Here is a 12525-nt window from a genome sequence, read left to right on the forward strand (position 1 = left end):
TGGGGATGCCTGAGATTTCCGATACGCCACTGACAGCAATTCAAGCAATCCTCATGTCTATGTAGAATATTATCTTGAAATTTAACATAACCAGCTTTCTTCTAACTACAATCCTGTTTATTTATTTTCTTAGAGAACGCTTTAAGTGTAAATATTATTCAGATAATACTGTACAACATAGTTATATGCTGACAATGAAATTTGGTAGAATCAGAAAGATAGGGAAAATCGGGATATTTGTAGAAGACCTTCTCAAAAGTAGCTTAGTTCCTCATAAATCCTACTCGACCTGTTCTGTTTCCTTAGTAAAGAAATCGTGTCCAATGATTTCCCTCTTCTCTCTGCATTTGTTCCTTGTATATGCCTCTTTGTATTCTGGTGGTTAGTAGAGAAGGCCTCATGGCCTTAACTCCGCCAGATTAAATAAATAAATAAATTGATAAATATATGAATTAATGAATGAATGAATAAAATAAATGATTGAGCAACTATTGGTCTTTAAATCGCATCTCGTCGCCACATCGTGGTCACCCATAATTTCAATCAGCTGAATAACCTGTGTTTTAGGAACTACAGATACGTAATCCATTTAGTCAAACATACTGAATTGCTTATTTCACAGGAATTCGCTTGAATTACCTGGCTGGCGCTGAAGCAAATGAGAGAGAATATATGCTTGCGCATACAGGAACGCAGTGACGAGGCTGAATGGATTTTGTGTTACTATAGATGGAAAGCGGGAGTGCCGCAGAACGCACTCGTGACTCGTCTACTGAATTCAATACCTCTGAATAATTAGCTTGCTCATTGAGTGCCTCTGTGACTATGGAGACTTCCAAAATAAAACTGATATCTCTGATACGATGACGGAATCTCTCATTTAAATGAGAGACACTAAATCAGTGATGGGTGGCAACTGAATTCAGTACCTCTATCAACGGCAGCTCACTGAACACCTTTGGGGCAACAGTGACTCGTAAAGTCACACCACAGTCTGGTATATACAGTCACGAAGCTTGAGTTTTGAGGGTGCTAGGAACAATAGACTGTGCAGGTACTATTTCGCATTGTCTGTAATGAGGCGATATTCGCGATCCTAGTGGTTAGCAACTATCTATGGATGCATATTTACTACGTATTGAGCTTCGTGACTGTATATACTAGACTGTGGTCACACCAAGACTAACGCTCTCTCCTACCGATCCCGCCCCTACCAACCTCTTCAAAATCTGGCTAATTGGCTGGCTTTTCAAGATGGGTCCGGAACCGGTCAACACTGGAAGACTGCGCAGAACCTTCAAATTTTGCACACTGATACGTGTTATTGTTATAAAATTTTGTACCAAAAAAAGTTGCAAAAATAATATGCAAGGTATTAAAACGATGTTCCGAATATCCCTATGAATCTATGTAAATCTAGAGTCGACGGCAATTCGGAAGGCGGTAGTCTGCTAGCGTTTGGGTAGAGAGAGACAGATAGCGAGAGCAAGGCAGCGTACAACCAGAATCTAATATATGCAGTCACGAAGCTCAATACGTAGTAAATATGCATCAATAGATAGTTGCTAAGCACTATGATCGCTAATATCGCCTCATTACAGACAATGCGAAATAGTACTGGCACAGTCTATTGTTTCTAGCACACTCACAACTCAAGCTTCCTGACTGTATACACTAGACTGTGGTACTACATTGCCACATCGTACTTCACGCTTGGGCCTATGTACAATACAAATAGCGCAAGAGAGAATTTAAATTATCAAAAGACAATAATGACCTTAGTCGTTGATTACTGTAAGCATGACACCAAACAAACCCTCTTTCCTTCACTAACAATATTCTTTGTACGATTCTCAATCCCACACCACATGCTTCTGCAGTCGTTTCTTGCGTGTTGGCAACGTTGCAGCCAGCATCAAGATGGACGACAGCGTTCTGCTCGTCAACGTTTTTAAAATAGTTATAAGCCTTAAACACTATTTTCCACGCCTGGCTGTTCAATACTTGTCTTTTTACAGCCTCTCCTTCCATTTATTTATCTTACACACACAGTAAATATTAGTTTTACTTAGTCAATGTGTTGAAACACTCACACGTCAATTAACGAACTCTGGAAGTACTTGTTATAGACTAATTCCCATTGGTTCTACTGTACAAGCTTGTGACGTCTCATACCAGAAATGCTATGGCGCATATAGCAGCTGACCGCCTTCCGAAATGCCGTCTAGTAGTTGCGGAGCCTTTTGAGTGTAGTGTGTGGCAGAAATGAGGGAAAAATAAGGTTGCATCTCAACGTCTGTGATCTCAGAGTTAAATAGTCTAGCATTACTAATGTTCAGATAAAGCAGCTGTATCAGGATAAGCTGTATAGCTGTACAGGATAGGGCCTTGACTTGCTTCAGACTAAGTAAACACTACCCTCTTCCACTAGTTAAAACTCTACCTCCTGGGAAGAGCGCTCTACACCTCCTAGCTATAACATCAGTTAATGGACAGTACAGCCGATAGGAACTGAATATATATCGTCACTACTGTCGGCTGGGGGACAAGCGATAACTAGTTAATGTTTGTAAACAAAACGCACGGATCAAGGATACCTATTCTGATAAAGTTACTTCATCCGAACCTAAGTAATGAGGAATCAATATAATCAGGAGGAAACAGTAGGGTTGGCTTTTAAAAGCAGAAACAAAGATGTACACGATAACAATATGCAATAGGAAAGGAACTTTAATAAAAAATGTTGGCTTGAAATACTGTTACAATTCAACAACAACAACAACAACAACAAAAATAGGATGAACACTCCAAAACACATCCTTCACTCACATTCCATTTGAATGGAGCGTGTGAAATGGACAAAGTAAGAAATAAACCAGTTCTAATCAGGAAGGAAAAAAGGAATTGGCTGGGTCACTGGCTGAGGAGAAACTGCCTACTGAAGGATACACTGCAAAGAAAGATGAATGGGAGAAGAGTTCGGGGCAGAAGAAATCAAATGATAGACAAAAATAAGATATATGGATCGCAAGCGGAGACTAAGAGGAAGATGAAAAGTAGGGGAAATTGAAGAACGCTTTATTTGCAGTGAAAAACTTGCCCTTGAGGAGAATAATGAATGAATTAATTAATACCGCATGGTCATACTAACACCATTCATACAAATGCAATACTTTTAAACTAAAAACTTCACATGTGCGTAAAAGCAATGCATATGGGTTTTCTTGTTTCTATAATTGTCCTCTATTACAAAACAAATATTGTCATTTATTTCCCAAACTCTCAAGAGGAAATACCTCTCATTATGTAATTTTTTTCTCATTACTGTATTTCTTGTTTGATCTTCACACAGACTGACTGCAAACCACAAAGTTCACAGAAAATATTACGTGAACATTTATGAATCCCATTTCCTATTGGTACTAGCCGGCACTGAGATGAGTAACCACCTGCCTCAATTGTTACGTCAGAGGTCTGATAGGGGTCGCTCCACTTACCACATATTACAAGCAGCACTGGCCGTCTTTCCTGACCTTGAATCGAATCCTGGACATGGGCGGGCAATACCCAAACCACCATTCAGCATCATTTGCAATTTACAGTTACTTATTGGCAGACTACTTAACGAGATTCTGTCAACGCCAAAGGTCATTAGTGACAGTAATAGAGGGACTTACAGCCAGGAAAGGTCTTGGATACAAAGGAATGTATCTACGGTCTGTTTCACTACAGAGAATTCTGGAAAAACCATCATACACAAAACTCGCCAGTCGTACTGGCGAGGATTCAAGAACTTTTCTACATATTAAATACGAAGTCTATACGCAGTGATTTCCAACAGGCTAGGCGGCCCGTCAAAGGTTTAGTTCTTTTCCCACAGAGAAAATATCAGTGAACAGGAAAAGTCAAATTATGTAGTTATGCGAAATACGTTGTTTCCAAAATACGAAATATATTTGTTAATACATTAATTTTGCTGGCACAATATACTTGGACATTTTAACACACAAATACATAACATATCCGGAGAAACGAAATAATCTTATCTGAAATAGACGAAGAAAAGATACAGTTTGGATAATGTTATATTTAGCGCTCAAACGAAATTAAGTCATTTTATTGACAGTAAACTTCGTTTCTGGGCAAAATTTGTGGGTAAATTTTCAAATTTTAAACTTGCATTGCGAATTTTGTCAATGTTTGTACATCAACAAGTGTGAATAAAACTTCTCTGACATTAATATTAAAATTATTATAAAATGCATTGTACATATTAGGCAGCTATTTTCTGTACGTTTAAATATGGTCCAAATCTCAACTTAGATAAAGTCTCCAGTGAACATCGTAGTTATTTCTCCCGCTCAGATGTCCCGAGTCAATTGAAGTATAAAATAGATATTTTAAACATTTTCTAAGAAAGTAATTTTTAATATACATATTGATTACACAACTTTTAACACTGTATCACTTCGGAATATGTATGATAAGACTTTCTTGTGTTAAATTCTAACGTACTGTTATCACGCCAGGAGAAGGCGGCTGAAGTACTTAGACGGGGCGGAGGGGAAACAGTCGCGCATGCGCACCGCGCTGTTCACTGCAATATTCCTGTTTCACAAACATCTACTGCATGTGTCTATGAATCTTTGCGACTTAGTGAAAATAATAGTGGGGTTTTTACTGTAGTGTTTTATTAGTTTCAACAAGACAATTGTTTTCAGTATACCACAAATCTTGTATTGCTTTAGTTATCCTTTGTTTTTCGTGTTAATAGTGTTGATAATAATACGGTTAATAGAATTTATGTTATTGTATACTGTTATTTAGGTTTATAGCAGTTTTTTGTTTATTGTAAATATGTCGACAAAGAGGAAACAAGGATTGACAATCTATAGCGAAGAAAGGAATATTATTAGAAGTGCAAAATAATTCTGTGATGAAGAAAAAGAACAACAGTACCTTTGCATTCCTCTTACGAAACCTACAGCAAAGGTGGAAAAGTACTCTAATCTATCCACAAGAACAATACAGCGTATAAGGAATGAAATAAAAGACTGCACAGAAGAAAGTGTGTTGTCGACACCTGAGGGAGAAAAAAAATGTAAACGTCCAGACTACCGAAACGCAAATGTAGATGACTTCGAAGGGAGATTCACAAAAAAGATATGTGAGAATTTTTATTTGAAAAAGAAAGAGGGCCACCGGCGTAGCTCAGGAGGTAGCGCGTTTGCCTGCTGATCTGCAGTTGTGCTCGGGAGTGAGTTCGATTCCCGTTTGCGCTGACTACCTGGTTGGGTTTTTTCCGAGGTTTTCCCAAGCGGAAGGCGAATGTCAGGTAATCTATGGCGAATCCTTGGTTTCATTTTGCCAAATACCATCTCGCCATCATCAATTCAATCGGCACTGAAGAAGCTAGTACATAGTTATTATAGTGTCGTTAAATAACCAACTAAAAAAAAAGTAGTAACAAGCTTTTACCCCTGCTACAAGAGACAATTGATTTGAAATGAAAGACAACATTAAGACGAATACTGAAGAAAAAGGATTTCAGGTGGAAGAAATGTGCAGCAAAAAAAAATTGAGAAAAACACTGTAAATTGGAATACGTGAAGATATCTACAGCAAATAAGAAAGCTTAGGAAAGTGGAAAAACCGATTTTGTATCTGGATGAAATGCGGATAGATAGGCCTACCAATTTAACGTTTCCCAAGTTCTGGCATGATAAAAATGTTACGGGAGTTTTGACTACCGCAAATGTGTCCAGAACACTCATTGTTGTTCATCAGGATGGGGGCGGTGGGGCTAATGGCTTTGTTGAGAGATTCGAATTAATATACACGGCTGGAACATAAACAGACGATTATCATGGACAAATCATACTCCAGCAATTTTGAAAAATGTGATAATGATAGTCACAGCGACAGCACCGAAGATGCGGAATCTTTTATGTCTGACTCCGTTCCCGTGTAGCCAAGTAAGTGGACGAAGTTTTCAGGTCAGAGTGTAGCGTAAAGTTCCCCCGTCCCGCATATCTACTCCCCGCGCCAACTCGTAGCGCGAAGACAGTACCTTGTTTACATGTTTCAACCTATTTATGGGTCATGACTAGTTCTGAGGATGACCCATAAATAGGCCGAAACATGTAAACAAGGTACGTTAGAATTTAACACAAGAAAGTCTTATCATACATATTTTAAATGTTACAAGTTATGGTACTGCTAACAAATATTATGCATTATGAAAAAAAAGCAACGCTCCAATTAATCCAAAACAGAACCAATCATTTTCAAGTATTTCAGCATTAAATTAATTATTATTTGTGTCCTCTGTCCCGACTCTGAACACTAAAAATTCATGGTGGCCCTCGACGAAAACTAATTGACAAATGCTGTATAGGGGTTTGAAAAGGTTTATATCCATATTGGAGAACTGGAAAGTACCGGTTTCATAGTAATTATTTTATAATATGAAATGCATTTAACTATCGTAATGTATATTACACCACAGCGGAATCGCGTAGTAAATCATAAATTATCCTTTATTGTCTCAAGTGAAATCTTGAACTGTTCCAGCCTTAAGAGATCGATACGTACCATTATTCGGCCAAAAGCGCTAAGGGCAACAGGTCTATAATTTAATAATATATTCGTAATATAATATAATACTATGAGGCAAGAAAGAAAAAACGTTTGGCAAAAAGCAGAAAAACCAGTAATTCAGAAAGAGCAAATAAGCGGTCATATAATAAACAACATTTAAAAATACAATTACGAACTGACACAATTCCTATATTAGTATATTCAAATCAGAGACGTAAAGCTATTAGATGGTTTCTTGAAACGAAAGCAGAAATATGTCACATTGATATGAATGAAATTCACGATTTCTTCACAAAAACATTTTCTTCTGTAAATCTTTCAGAAAAAGAAGATTATCTATCTCTTAAAACTGAAGTCGATCAAACAGTATTGGATGACACGTTCGTTGAAGAAATTTCCAAGGATGAAATTATACAGGCCACCCGTCGTATTGCCGCTGATACAGCTCCCGGACCAGATCGTGTTCCCGTTAGAGCCATCAGAGACGACAAAAACACTATACTGCTATTCAAACTTGGACTCTCACTCTGAGAGAGGAACATAGGTTAAGGGTGTTTGAGAATAAGGTGCTTAGGAAAATATATGGGGCTAAGCGGGATGCAGTTACAGGAGAATGGAGAAAGTTACACAACGCAGAACTGCACGCATTGTATTCTTCACCTGATATAATTAGGAACATTAAATCCAGACGTTTGAGATGGGCAGGGCATGTAGCACGTATGGGCGAATCCAGAAATGCATATAGAGTGTTAGTTGGGAGACCGGAGGGAAAAAGACCTTTAGGGAGGCCGAGACGTAGATGGGAGGATAATATTAAAATGGATTTGAGGGAGGTGGGATATGATGATAGAGACTGGATTAATCTTGCACAGGATAGGGACCGATGGCGGGCTTATGTGAGGGCGGCAATGAACCTTCGGGTTCCTTAAAAGCCATTTGTAAGTAAGTAAGTATACTGCTATTCAAACAAGGTGACATAAAAAAAACCTTTGTTTCGTATTATATCGAATTTTACTTCTTTCCGTACTCCAAACCAATACGGAAAATGGAACTTTATGTTATAGTTACTTTCCGGACTTCAACATATAATATTTAAAAATAATAAAGTAACTAGGGTTGCCAACTTTTTTGAAGAAAATACTGGAGATTAAGGAATCGGCAGAATTTCACATAGAAAATTGACAAATTATTCAGTTAAATTACTAAAAAAAAAAAAAAACGTTATTCTACTGTGACAGTTAAGCTTAAATTAAGAGTATTTCGAGTTAGGTTTTGCCTAGCGTAATGGTTTTTAATTTTTTTCTTTTACAAATTGAAAACATTCTCTGTAATTTAAGTGACTGCGATTTTCAGTTCTCAGTTGATTAGATGTGTCGGGCTTCTGTTTCAAACATCTGTTCACTTTTGGTTCATGAGAGAAAACACCATCTCTCTTTCTCTTTTTCTCTCTCTCCCCCTCCCTCTCTCTCTCTCTCTCTCTGTTAGCATAACACCACTTGATAAGCTTAGAACAAAATTCACCAGTTTTTTTTTTTTAATTTCCAATATTAACATTTTTTTTTATTTTAATCTGGTCGGCATTGAAACGTATTTCTGCCAAATATTTACCTTCTATACAGACTGCATACTATTTTAATGCATTTCTGAACAACAAAGTTCATCGTGTAAATCATCTTCACTCAAGACAAAATTAAATGCTTGAAATAAAGCTCCTACATTATGAAAAATAAGGCACGAAAATTCTCGAAGAGAAGAAAACCATATTACATCGCTTCACATAATATCATATAGTCCGCCGAGTGGTAGCGTGTCTGCCTCCAGACTAGCCGGCCTAGGTTCGATTCCCGGCGGGGTCAGAAATTTTCATGTAAAATTTCTACTGTACCTCGGGACTAGGAGAGATGGCGGTGCACAACTCCTAATCACTAGATTGTGCATCAATATGCCTAGGTTAAATCCCAAATCTGAATATGAAGAGAAGGCATATGTCACTGTTGATAGTGATTCGTCCGTCGGATGGGGACGTTAAGCCTGGCGGCCCCCTTGGTGCTATTCAACAGGAGTAGGCTACGTGCCGGCATCGGGTTTTCCCTTCTCCCTTCTCCCTTCCTCATCTTCATCATCATCACTCATTCCAGACACTACACTTACACGTACACTCATCCTAGTACACGACATAACTCTCCACAGATACACATCATGTACAGTGTGACCCGCCGAAGTGGTGTACAACTAGAAAATGGGTCACAATTCTGCCATCTATCCGCAGTACGCGGAACCCGAATCACGCAAGTGAAGTGGGTGGGCATTGGATACACACACATAATATCATATAACATCACATCATATCTGATCGTCGTTGTTCCTGCAATAACTCCTATGTGACATATTTATCGATTTTCAGATGTTTGCTCTATTAAATAACTTAAACAGTGATACAGAAATAATAAAATCTCCTATATGTAATTATATTTCTTTGTTTCGAAAATTTAAGAATTCACAGTCCCCTATGTACTACTGCCATAGAATGAATAAATGTTTTTTTTTTTCTTCCTACTGAACAATTTTATATTTTGCACATAGGAGTTATTGCAGGAACAACGACGTCATACCACATCACGTTTCTCCAATAGTACATCTATTTAAATTTCATGCACTCTGTAATATTTCCTTCAATTTCCCTATTGCTGGATTCGATTCCCGCTTGGGCTGATTACCTGGTTGGGTTTTTTCCCAGCTTTTCCTCATCCGTAAGGCGAATGTAAGATAGTCTACGACGAATCCTCCGGCTCATCTCGCCAATACCATTTCACTATCGCCAATTCCATCGAATAACATAATAGTTGATATAGTATCGTTAAATAACCAAGCTAGAAATTACATTTAGCTTCATTGCATTGGAATAATAATACACAAGAGACCTGCTTAATGAATCAATGTTAGTAAAATCGTGAATTTATTATGAAATGACCTTTTTCGTTTGTTAAAGTCAAATAAATGGAAATAGGCCTAAGTTTATATTGAAAATAGAAACAGGCAACAGTCTTAATTTGATTTTAACATGCTTGCGAATTCTATTATATTTTCTTCTCTGTTTTGAATTGAACAAATGTTGGTTGACCTCTAACCCACACATTCTTTCCTACTTCTGACATTGACACTCCGTAGAACTCTGTTATTTCAGATATTTCTTCCACGAACTCATATGCATATCATTGTAGAGTAAGGTCAGTTGTGTGTCAATTTCGCAAAACATTTTCAGGAAAGCGTGTGGAAATGTCGTAAGACAAAATTGTATGTCAAGGATTCAAGTGAGAGTCCAAACCAGCACATTCCGCAGATACGGGCCTTGGACACTGAGATCTAAAGTAAAGTAAATCCATGGCGTTACAGCCCATGAAGGGCCAAGACCCACCAGCCGGTTGCTGGCATCACGTCCACAAGCCGAGCAGAGGTGGACGATCATCCAACCAGTATGGAGGTATAGTGTGGTTAGCACGATGATCCCCCCAGCCGTTACAGGTGGTTTGCGAAACCGTATTTTCGCTACCTATCGTAGCTCCCCAAGTGCATCACGATCCAGGGTGGGCACCGCTCATGTACTGGCCGAAATTTCATGAGAAAATTTCTTCCCCCATGAGGACTCGAATCAGGGCACATTCGATAATGCGAGTCCGAGGCAGGATGCCTTAGACAAGTGGTTCCCAACCTTTTTCGACTGACGACACATTTTACTGAATGCCCAAGATATCGCGATACACTTATTTGATTTTAATAATAATAATAATAATAATAATAATAATAATAATAATAACCAGTACTTTTCTTCTGGAGAAAAAGATGTAACTCCGTGTTCATTGCACGGGGATTTTGTCGTTTTTAACCTCCTTTTCGTCCAACTAAGACTTACAAGATCTAAGCGGAATCAAAGAAAAATTATATTAAAAACATTGTTATTCACACATATTTCGGTTCCATGATGAAAAATGCAACAAAAAGGTACCGGAACGCCGTTCCAGCGCGTACTGCCAGAAAAAAAAGCATTGATAACTTCTGTGTAGTGTCGGACATCCAGTGTTGTAGATAACGCAATCGAAAAGAACAAACAACTTGAGTGCCATTAGAAAAAAAAGGTATATGTCAAAAATCCCAACCTATCTATGCTGGACCTCAGATAAAAGATTTTTATTATCGTTTTTTGACAACTCTCCTATTTAAATTAATGTGAAGTCTGCGCTTGGTGTGTTGCACAGAGTTTCTCTATACTTGGCATTATGGTTTAAAAACTCAACTGAGCATTGTTGCAGGTGTTCACGTTTCATTGGTAAAGTCTGTCTCAATATAAAAAGTAGCATATCAAAGACTTCGTTGCAAATAAAAAAAAATGCGTTGTAAAGAGACTTTCTGAAGGGCATAAAATTTATTTCTCAATTCCAAAATTTCACGACACACTCCATGGAGCTGTGCGACACACCGCTTGGGAACCACTATCTTAGACCACGACGCCACGGCGCGGGACTACACTGAGATCTACTAACAATTAAACGAGTATATAGTGACAATGGTGACATTCTAAAAAACTTGGTAACTCGTTTCGTAATAATGCATTTATTACATTTTAATTATTATTATGTTGCCTCATATAAACGTTTTGTCGAAAAAAAACCGTTTAAATGTAAAAGACAATACGTGGAACTTATGAAACACACTGTATGTTTTTAGTTGTACAGTCTTTTACGGTTATCATTAAAGAAGTAATAATTACTAAGTTCAGTGTTACGTTATGGCATTGCTATAGCAATGTTTACTTTGTCGAATTGTATTATAGTCTACTGTGAATAAACAAAGAAGTCCTATTAGAATTTCAAAAAGTGCGTCTTTCTTCTACGTTACAGAATTGCGAGCACAAAGTAATTGCTGCAGCTCGGAAAATTTGTGAAGTAGAAGGCGAAATAAAGTATGACACAACAGACCTTTACTTTTAGTAAAAGGTTTGCCAGACTTCAAGATTTATCTCTCTCAGGATGATCTTCCGTATGTAACATTAAGAGTGTGAACTGTGTTTTGGAATAAAATTATTTTAAATATAAATTATCACATGAACTTGATTCCCTAAATGATACGAGTATAATACTCGTGCATCGCCCCATTTACGGGACTAGGTTTTTTGTCTGCTGTCTTGTGATTGCGATGGTTCTGCGTCATACCAATCCATAACCAGGGAGGCTCGTATTTGTGAGATGTCTAGTGTACGACAGTGTTACCAACATATAAATTGTATCCCCGTCAGTTTAACACCTGGAAATCCGTCAGAATCCGTCAAAATAAACAAAAGATCCACTCAATACATCTACATACAAATAAAAAGCAAATTTTAACACAACTTACTTACAAATTTTGATTAAAATAATAATTCGTCAACCTTTGACTTGATTACGAGGAAATCTGAAACAGGGGATTCTTCAACATGGTACGGCACAGGCAAAATTGTTCAAAGAAAAAGTAAAACCCCCAAAAATTAAACAATTAAAATGACAGCAGCTAAAAAAGTCAAAAGACGATGTAAATCTTAAATTCCGCCAGAAAATCCGTCACCCGTCAAAGTCATTCTTTTCCCGTCCGCAACGTTGAAATTCCGTCAGTTTTGACGGAATTTCAGTCCAGTTGGCAACATTAGTGTACGATCTAAAGAATCTCCCTCCACTACCCGCAATGGTGTGTACAGCGCATGCATTATGTCCAGACACTCCCTCACTCTTCCTACAGAGCTGCGCACGAGATCGGATGAATCTACTTGTTAATTATAGGGGAATGGGCTACTCTTTGCCTTGAACTCGGTAGATACACGCCCGACCTCCTCTTCTACTCCTATCCCCTCCACAGAAACTTTGTTCCCGTACTGCACATCGCGAGTGTCTTGACAAA

This window comes from Periplaneta americana, chromosome 3 (assembly GCF_040183065.1).
Source record: "Periplaneta americana isolate PAMFEO1 chromosome 3, P.americana_PAMFEO1_priV1, whole genome shotgun sequence".
In the NCBI taxonomy this organism is placed as follows: domain Eukaryota; kingdom Metazoa; phylum Arthropoda; class Insecta; order Blattodea; family Blattidae; genus Periplaneta; species Periplaneta americana.